Below are 9354 nucleotides of genomic sequence, written 5' to 3' on the forward strand. Positions count from 1 at the left end.
CTCAGACTTACTGAATCAGAAACTCTGGGGATGAGGTCTAATAATGCATTTTAACAAGTCTCTAGGTGATTATGATGCATGCTTGAGTTTGATAACACTGCTCTAAATGAAACATATATAGGGTCAGGGAATGAACTGTGGATCTGACCAATTCAGGGTGAAGTTCTAGCAAGCCCACAGACTATATTCTCTAATCAGCTTTAAGAGTAAGAAGGTGCAAGGTAGAGGCAATCTTATGGAACTTCTTTAAGAGAAAGAAACAATACAAAAAAGAAAAAAAAGAGAAAATACTTTTGCAAATTTTACAAAAACGTTTAACTATGTGAAGACTTGCACAGGCCCCATGCAGAACCTTGGAATGTACTTGTCCAAGCGAGGAGTCTGAAGCTTAAGCTCCATTCAGTTCATGGTAAATCTGCATTTGTAAAGGTGATATATGTACTTTTTAACTTTTAAAGTATATCATATACAAAGAATAATATTTTTGTCTCTATTACCCTGACTCCTATGTCCTTCTCAAGAAAGAAAGAATAATGCCTCTCAAATCCAGCAATTGAAGAATATATAATTTCCTAGAGGGAATGTGAATTACAATGTGCATACCCTATGCAGTAATTACGCATGTAGATGTTGATTCTATAGAAACTCTTATATATGTGCATTATTGGGACTTTAGGGGGCCCAACAACATACCTCACTTTTCCTTGAGTTCAGAACTGAGAAATAAATACAGGAGCCAAGTAAATCAAAATATCATCTTTATTACTGATGAATCTGTTATGACGGAGGAAAGCTTAATGTGAGGGCCAAGTGGGCTTCTCTGTGCTCCTGCTAGCCACTGTCTCCATCCCTGCCCCCCAATCTACACCTAGTGACAGCTTACCTCAAAGGTTGGATCAGCAGTAATGGCCCTAGATCACCATTTTAATGTCTGCTGTAGTAGACAGAATAATGGCTTTCAAAGATGTCCATGTGCTAATCCTGGAACCTGTGAATATGTTTCCTTACATGGCAAAAGGGACTCTGCAGATGTGGTTAAAGTAAGGATCTTGAGTTGGGGGGGATTATTCTGGATTATTCAGGTGGGCCCGATGTAATCATCAGGGGCCTCACAAGAGGGAAGTAGGGAGATTAGATTAGAAAAAGAAGTGATGGCAGAAGTAGAGGTTGGAGTGGTGTAATTTGAAGATGAAGGAAGGGGCCATGAGCCAAGGAATGTGAGTGGCCTCTAGAAGTTGAAAAAGGCAAGAATTCACTCTACAGCCTCCAGAAGGGTTAGCATTGCCAACACCTTAATTTAGATTTAACTTAATTTTAGATTTCTGACCTCTAGAACAGTAAAAGAATAAATTTGTGTTGTTTTAAGCAAGATACCATTTGTGGTTAATTTGTTACTGCCACTGTAGGAAATGAATATATCTGCCTAGTGTTCTTATCTTTGGACATCTAGACCAGTTCTTATGTTTCTCTGCACAACTTTGTAAACATATATGAAATTATTTTCTTAGGACAATTTTGTTTTTATGCCTAAGAATAGAGTACCCAATTTCTATTCCCCAAACTGAGTATAAAAGGTAGGCTGGAATCCTTAGAGTATGTGTTGACGAGACACAAAACCTCTTCAACAAGACTGCTTTGAGCTATACAAATATCCCACTGTGTTATAACGTCCTAGAGTAGGGTGTATGTCCCCAGAGGTGTACTTTCCCCTCTTTGCAGTTTTCCTCATAGACAGGGACTTGGTACCAGGTCTAAAGAGTATAGTCAGCAATTCATTAACAGGCTAGACATGCTGACCTCAGCTCTCCTACTGACCTGGGAAAGGGGCCTTCTCTTGAACTCTGGCTTCTTCCACCAGGGAACCCCAACATTTGTGAAATTCAAACAGGGTTTCATCTATGGCAGGATTTAGGCCCCTAATTCATAGGCAGCATCATTTTTTAAGTGTCTACAAGTGCTTAGGATTTAACAACAAATCTTTTCCTATAATGTCTGTGGCTTTAACACAGGAAATAAATTTGGGTTCTGTCCGCTCCATCCAAGGATTAGAAGTAACAAAGATCATTGGCTCTGCAGGAATTACATTTTCTTGTCCAGGGATACAATATCAGACAGACTCCATGTGACTTTGGGGCATGAGTAACAATGCATTTGCTCAAGCTGTCTATGATAAGTTGGGGTTTTTTCAACTCTTCACAAGGTTCATATTCTAGTCCAGCCTGTGCCACTTAAAGCTGTGGTGCCTGGATTTGAGGCATTCAGATAACAGGATAATATCCTACATTTACATAGCATCATCTATTGTCCAGTGGAATTTCAATGCACATTCAATCCTCAAAACAGTTTTGGACCATAGGCCAGGCAGAAATACATATTGTCGTTTGACAGATGAGAAATGTAATGCATAGAGAAATTGTACCTTTAAAAGTCTCAAGTAATCAATGCCATGATCAAAATCCTGGGTCTCCTGACTCCCAGACCATATTTACTTCTGTCCATGGTGAAAAATAAAAATAAAAACCTGTGTGAAGCTTATATATACATTGCCAGACCTGTGGCCTGGCTGTTTTTGGCTCCTTTGGCATCCCCAGCTGGGTTCTTGCCTCTTCAAGCAACAGAAAGCTTCCTTTGCTTACCATTGTATGTCACCACTGAGCACTGGTCCGAACACATAGGTGACGCTAAATAAATATTTGTTAAGGGAACAAGTGATTGATTGGTTCTAATCATTACACTCTTAAACCACTGAGTCCAGGAAACCTTGCAGATATTTTTATAGAATAGGTTTCTTCTGGCATCTTTGTTTCTTGTCCACTCAATATTTTGTTCTTTTATTGCATTTGCAGTGAAAGAAAATGCCTCTTTTCTTGCCATGGGAAAGGGAAACAGCCATGCAGAACTTGAAGATAGCCAGGTCTGTATGGGCAATAAAGGAGGCAAGCCAGTTAGCTATTAACCAGCAGAAAAGATAATTCAGCTACTTATCACAGTCCAGGCACCTGCCTTTGGAGGTCTCTTCCTGACTTTTTCTGTCCCAGAGTGGTAAGGTAGATTAAGACCTTGGGCATTGCAATGTGCATTTGGCCTTCCTACTTTCTCCAACTGTATCCAAGTAACAAGAGGGGGTATAGGTCAGTGGTAGAGCATTTGACTGTATCCAGGTAACAGCAGGTTATAATAAACACCAGGCAGCTTGAGGTGGAAGAACCACAGACAGGCAGGCAGTCTGCAGGCTGAGTGGAGAGCAAAGCTGGAGGAGGCGCAACCTCAAGAAACTGATCCACTTCAAATTTATTTTTGCACCTTTTAAGACAAAGCCTCAATCTTATTTATTCCCCATTGGTGGCTTATCAAGGCATGGTGGTCCTTATATTTTATACTTAAAGGTACATAATTGTGAGAATATTAAGATGCGTTTGAGAAAGGTTGAGTAGTTAAGGGTAGTGTGTCAGATAAACTACTGTCTGTAATGAGAAATGAGGCAGAAAAGGGAGTTTGAGCTGAAGGCACGGAAGTCTTCAGGGATAAGTGCTCATGGTTAAGATGAGATATTTTCCATCTTATCCCACAAAGTTGATACCATTGTACATAATAACAGTTTTAAACTTTAAAAAAAAAACTTAATATCTCAAGCATTTATCCTATAGTGATTGAATATTTTTGAACATGGGGACGTATCAAATAATTTAAAGCTTTTGTTTCAATTCTGTTTGTAGAAGGCATGGAAATCAAATCGGGAGGTCAGAGCCTGGGGAAAAGGCTAGCATTTTGTGTGCCCTGGAATATTTCTAAGCCGCACAGATGAGCAGCGATGAATGGTGGGGGCTATGTTAGTGTGGAGGGGGTGGAAGGTCCCGCAGACTGGCAGACAGATGTTGCAGTAAGACCCATTGCCAGCCATGAATGGATAGAGCTGGGCACATAATTGGCCTTTAGGAAGCGCTAGGCAAGGTGCAAATCTCCAATATTGGAGAAAAAATGAAAACCCCTCTTGGGCAGAAAGGAGGTAAGATCTCCTGTGCCTTTAAGCAGCATGTAGCACAGATTGCTCTTCTTATTCTGCCTCTTCAGGTACCATCCACTATCAGACTTATTCCAGGTCTTACTGCAGGAGATCATGAAAACATCTAGAGTCCAGAGGATGGTGAGAATCACTTCTTTACTGTCCCTTTCAGGTCTTCTTTCATTTAAACAGAGTCAGGCCTAAGTGGATACCCAAAGGCCCCCAGTCTCCTTCCCTTCTTGTCTTCTTTACTTTCTACCCCTCTACTTTCCCCAGAGTTCTACCTGCATCCAAGTGTTCCATTGGCAATATCTGTTAAAATGCAAACATGTAATCTGGGAGGTGCTATCCATTAAACTAGGCCAAAGCACTAGTATATCTAATCTTTATGTGAAAGCACTGCCCTGAGAAACAGGGCAAGAGTCTGCGGAAGTTCTTAGAGCCAGGAGAATGGTTGGACCCAATGCAAGATGGCATGAGAGCACCAGCTGTTTAGGGAAAAAGAAATGAGTCACCTTCAGAAGAAGGAGGTCACTGAATGGGGAAAGGAGGGACACAAACCAAGCTGTCTTCTTTATGATTTTGCTAAGGACTGACTCTTGATTTTTCAGCAGACTGTCTCCTGGAAGGGACATCTGTGATGTGCCACCCAGATGCCTCTTCAACGAAGGGCATGCTGCCTTCCAACTGGGAGTGCTATCAGTGAAGAGCCATCAGCTGTCCGCCCCACACTTTCAGGAATTTCCTGGATTGCAGAGAGTTGCCTCAACCATGATCATGCCCCTTCCCAGGGCTGCTTATATCTGGTAATGATCCATGTGGAGGTACAGAGTCCTGATCATCTTAGTCCCATCCAGAGCAAGTCTAAGGGTTTGGCCAAGACTGTTGCTGGAACTGTGACAAACAGCTGGACCTCTCCCTCTGTCCAGCCTTGCTCTCGTCCCTTCCCTTCAACACGCTTGGTCCCTAGAGCATTCTTGCATAAGGTGTCCAGAATCTGCTTGCCAGGGGGCCAAATCTGCAATGGGGCTCAAGTACGGGGAAAATAAATTATATCTGGAATCCATTTCTTCTGGAGAAGTCAAAGCTCTTGCCCTTCTTGTTAGGTTCAATGCATTTAAACCTCCCCTTCAGAGGTGCTGAGTCGATCAATCATTCAATAAATTGTCATTGGCTTTCAGGAGGGCCCTACAGTTGCATTTCAGAAAGTTCCTTGTCCTCATTCTTTAGGAAAGGTAACCAAACTAGCAGTGCCAGTCCCTATCAGGGAAGAGGAAGAGTCTGTCTCTGCTTAGGTCAGCTAGTGGTGTTAGCTAGCCCTTTCTTAGAATTCTGCTGTGTGATTTTGTCTCTCTTTGAGGTTTCACTTCAGATGAAAATAATCCCCTGCCTTTCTAACCCATCTTTCCTCCTAGCTCTCCAAACGCTGAAGTGCTGTCTGGGGTTAAGTGTTTCTGATGTGCATTGTACCATCTTCCATTAAAAAGGCCAAGGATACAAGCTTCCTGCACTTCCCATTTGTTTTATGAAGGGATTAGTGATACCCACAGTGAGGCCTGAGAGCTTAGGATATAATATGTTTCTCTTCAAGTATACTTGTATCACCAGGGATGAAGCAGCTGTTTTTCCCTTTAGAAGGCAGATTTTTTTCCTGGAAAGAAGTTGGCAGAACTGGGCCTAGAGATGGTTCTTTTTGTTCTATTTCCACGTGTCAGAGTCAGACTGTGGGTGAATACACACAAAGCCTTAGCACATTTGGATAATAGCAAAAAGATAATTTATACTATTAACAGATGCTTTTCCTTCCCATATTTCTTTCTATTCTTTGACCCTCTTCTCACCAAAATTTACCCCTCCTCCTTCACCAATTTCTGTTTGGCATTCACAGTCTATTACTCTAGGAAAGGAATGTGTATCTCAAAGACTTGAGGACAGAAATAACTCAGATTTAGAACAAAAATATGAATTAATGTCTCCAAGATCAGAAAAGAATCCTCAAGCTAAGGAAGAAAAGGAGAAGCCAAGAGAGCTTAGGTGTTACTGTCCCCAGGCCCTACCCCACATCCCCAGCTTGGAGGAGGAGAGGTGAGTAGCCAAAAGAATCACTGGACAAGTTTGAGAGATCCATGAAGCAGGGACTTTGTATATGTGTGTGAGAGAGCGGGAGCAGACTAGTGGCAAGATGCAGCTAAATGGTATGGCTTGGCAAGCAGGGATGTTTCCTGAGGTTCAGAGAGGCTGGAAAGTTCTTATGAGCCTAGGAAGATCCCAGGGATAGCTGACAGAGCTAGAGCAAAAGGGGCCTCACAAGTAGGAGTAGGGGACGATGAAGCAGTATCTTGGAGTAACAGCTGAGGGCCAGATGGAAGGATGTATGTATCAGGAGATGCCAGCACCGACAGATGACCAAACGCTCCTTCCACTGACTGTATCCACCTCACACTAGCATTACACTGGGGATTTAGACAAAACTATGGTGGAAGGAAATGGATCTGAAGTCCTGGCAGAATGGGGCTCATACTGAAATCAAGGTAAGATACAGAACTATAACTGCTTTTATGCATAAAGAGCCAAATTCCTTGATCAGGCAGAAAATCTACCAGACTCTTGGTTGACTCTTCCCCTTTCTGGTCTGATTGCATTACACGTATCAGTGACAATAACTGATTAATTTCCTTAAAAACAATGCAAATGAAAGACTTTGCTCCAATAGACCGAATCTTGTTACTTAGCTCAGACCTTTCAAGATTCTTGGCTGCAAAAAGCAGAGACCACTTAAGGTTAACTTACTCAGAAAAGGACCCTGGGCTGCTACCATAGATACCAGCCACCCTGACTGCTGGTCTCCTGACTCTCCCAACAACCCTGCACATAAGCCATATTTCCCCTGCTTACTCCCACATTAGTGAGAACATAGAAGGGTGGGGTAGGGGGAATGGATATATGTATATGCGTGAATACATACAAAAAATACAATGTAGCTCAAAGTACACAAAATAGCTCTGGAAAGACACATAAGAAATCGGGTAATATTTGTTTCCCCTGGAAGAATTGGATGGTGGGGAGACAAGTGGAAGGAAGACTTCTCACTATATGCATTTATTATACCTTTTGAATTTTGATCCATGGGAATAATTTACCTATTTAAAAAATCAACAATTAAAAGTTTCATCCAATCCAATTAAAAACTTCAACCTTATACCTCATTTATAGCTCTTCCTCCCCCCTTCCCAGGTCTGGCATGATCTGTGGATCCACAACATGCACCTGGGAAGGGGTCAAGGTCTATTTTTTTTCTCCTTCCTCTTTCACCCCACCTCCCCTCATGCCCTTGCTCTAGGCTTCTGCAGGGGTAGGGTGAGGTTTTGGATAAAGTCTCTTAGATGGTGCTATTTGTCTGTCCTGATGGTTCATATTCTATGGAACATTGGCTCTTTGTGGGCACTTCATGGATTTTTAGAAGCTCCTCTCCCACTCCCCTGCACAGTATCCTAATGTGCGTTATGTGCTCTTTGGCTGACCTCTTGTAAATCTCCCTGGCTCCTCTCCTTCCCTCTGTGGGTTTTCTACCATCTTTTATGCCAGGGTTCCTTGCCCCAGAGGATGGTCCTCTTATGGGGAAGCTCAGCTTTCTTTCCTGGCATCCATTTCACTCATGGGAATATCACGCATCTTGCTACATCAAATACTGACCTACCTGCTGCCAGTAAGGGCTGCTCCAGGAAAGAGGCAGACATGAGTTTCTACATTTAGGTCGGCCTTCCAAACTCAAGTTTTCCTGAGCATTCTTTGACCAAGAACTACTCTAGGGCATTGAGGTGGGCTCATGAACTTCTGTAGTTCTGCAGGGATTTAGCTTGGAATTTACTGCCAGTATTCTTTTGATAAAGAACCCTCCCCTACCAACTTGGCTGGGCGTGGAAGGAAAGGGGAACATTAATCTGTCAACTCCTGACTCAGAACAATCAGGCTCTCATTCAATGAATTGCAGTCTTTTGCTTATTTGAGCAGGGTAAGGTGTGGTGGCGAGAATCTGAAGACAAGTTGGGCCACTTCTTATCAAACTCTGGAGAGATGTAGCTCCTAGATTGCCCTCCTTAGGATGTGGAGGTACTTATGGCCTGTTGCCCTCAGCTTTTAGGGCTTTAGCCAAAGCTTTGAGACAAATGGAAATAACCTATTCTACATCTGGTTACTCACATCAGTTAAAACCTTCACATCATCCTGTCATAAGAAAATGAAAGTTCTAATCTTTAATAACTACCACTTACTGAATGCTTGGTACAAGGTACCGATAGCTTTACATACTAAATGTATTAACTGCTTACAACACTCTTATGAGATAAGAAGTTCTATTCCCATTTCAATGAGAAACCTGAATCCAAGAGATCACATTGCCAGTGGCAGAGTTGCAATTTGAATCCACATGTCTGATTCCAAAACTCAATCTGCAGTTAAAAATGAATGGCACAGTTACTGTCTAGTGCAACTGTTCCCTATCTATGAACTACACAACTGGGGTGGAGGTGTAGTTATTACAAGGAATTGAAATATCCTTAATCCACATGTCTGTGGATTCAATAAATAATGTATATGCTACTATTTCTCCTATATAGCAATTTAATTCAACAATGAGTTCTCTTTGTGCCACGCATTGTTGTAGGTGCTGGGGATACAACAGTGTACAAAACAAACTAAAATCCATCTTCATGGAAATGTAAATTCATAAAATCATACTGAAATTATATTTTTTTGTCATGCATTTTACCAATTAAATGAAACTAAATGCATAACTATTATCAAGTGAAAGCTCAGGAAGGATTTTGCTATTTATTTGCTATATATAATACTGGACATATTTGGAAACAACTGATACTATTTAATTCTGAGGAATTCAGTTATCACAAGGACATGATCCACTAGACGAGGAGTGAGTTTGCAGTCAAATCCAACCGAAGATGAACAATAGCTGGGTCATAAAGGAAATACTGGGCAATTTCCTTGGGTAATCCCACTCAACCATCACACAGCGCAGTGCAAATTATAATGGCAACCTAAATAAATAAATTAGGATTATAATTTCACTGACGATCAGGAGCACATTACTTCATCTCTTGTTCACATTTTGACTCCGGGACTCTCTGAGGTTCCTTCTAAAGTTCCTACAGAAGAAGCGAATGGTTTTGTCCAAACGGAGCAAAGTCACATTTGACCTCCAATTTCGGTCCGTAGGATCCCCAGGGAATAGACTTCCATACACTTAGTGCTAGTCAAAGACTGTATGATAGTTTGTTTAACCAAAAGAAATCAAGTGCCAGTAATTTTGGTCTCTCTCCTCACATCCTTCCCTT

Source organism: Eulemur rufifrons, chromosome 19, assembly GCF_041146395.1.
Source record: "Eulemur rufifrons isolate Redbay chromosome 19, OSU_ERuf_1, whole genome shotgun sequence".
In the NCBI taxonomy this organism is placed as follows: Eukaryota; Metazoa; Chordata; class Mammalia; order Primates; family Lemuridae; genus Eulemur; species Eulemur rufifrons.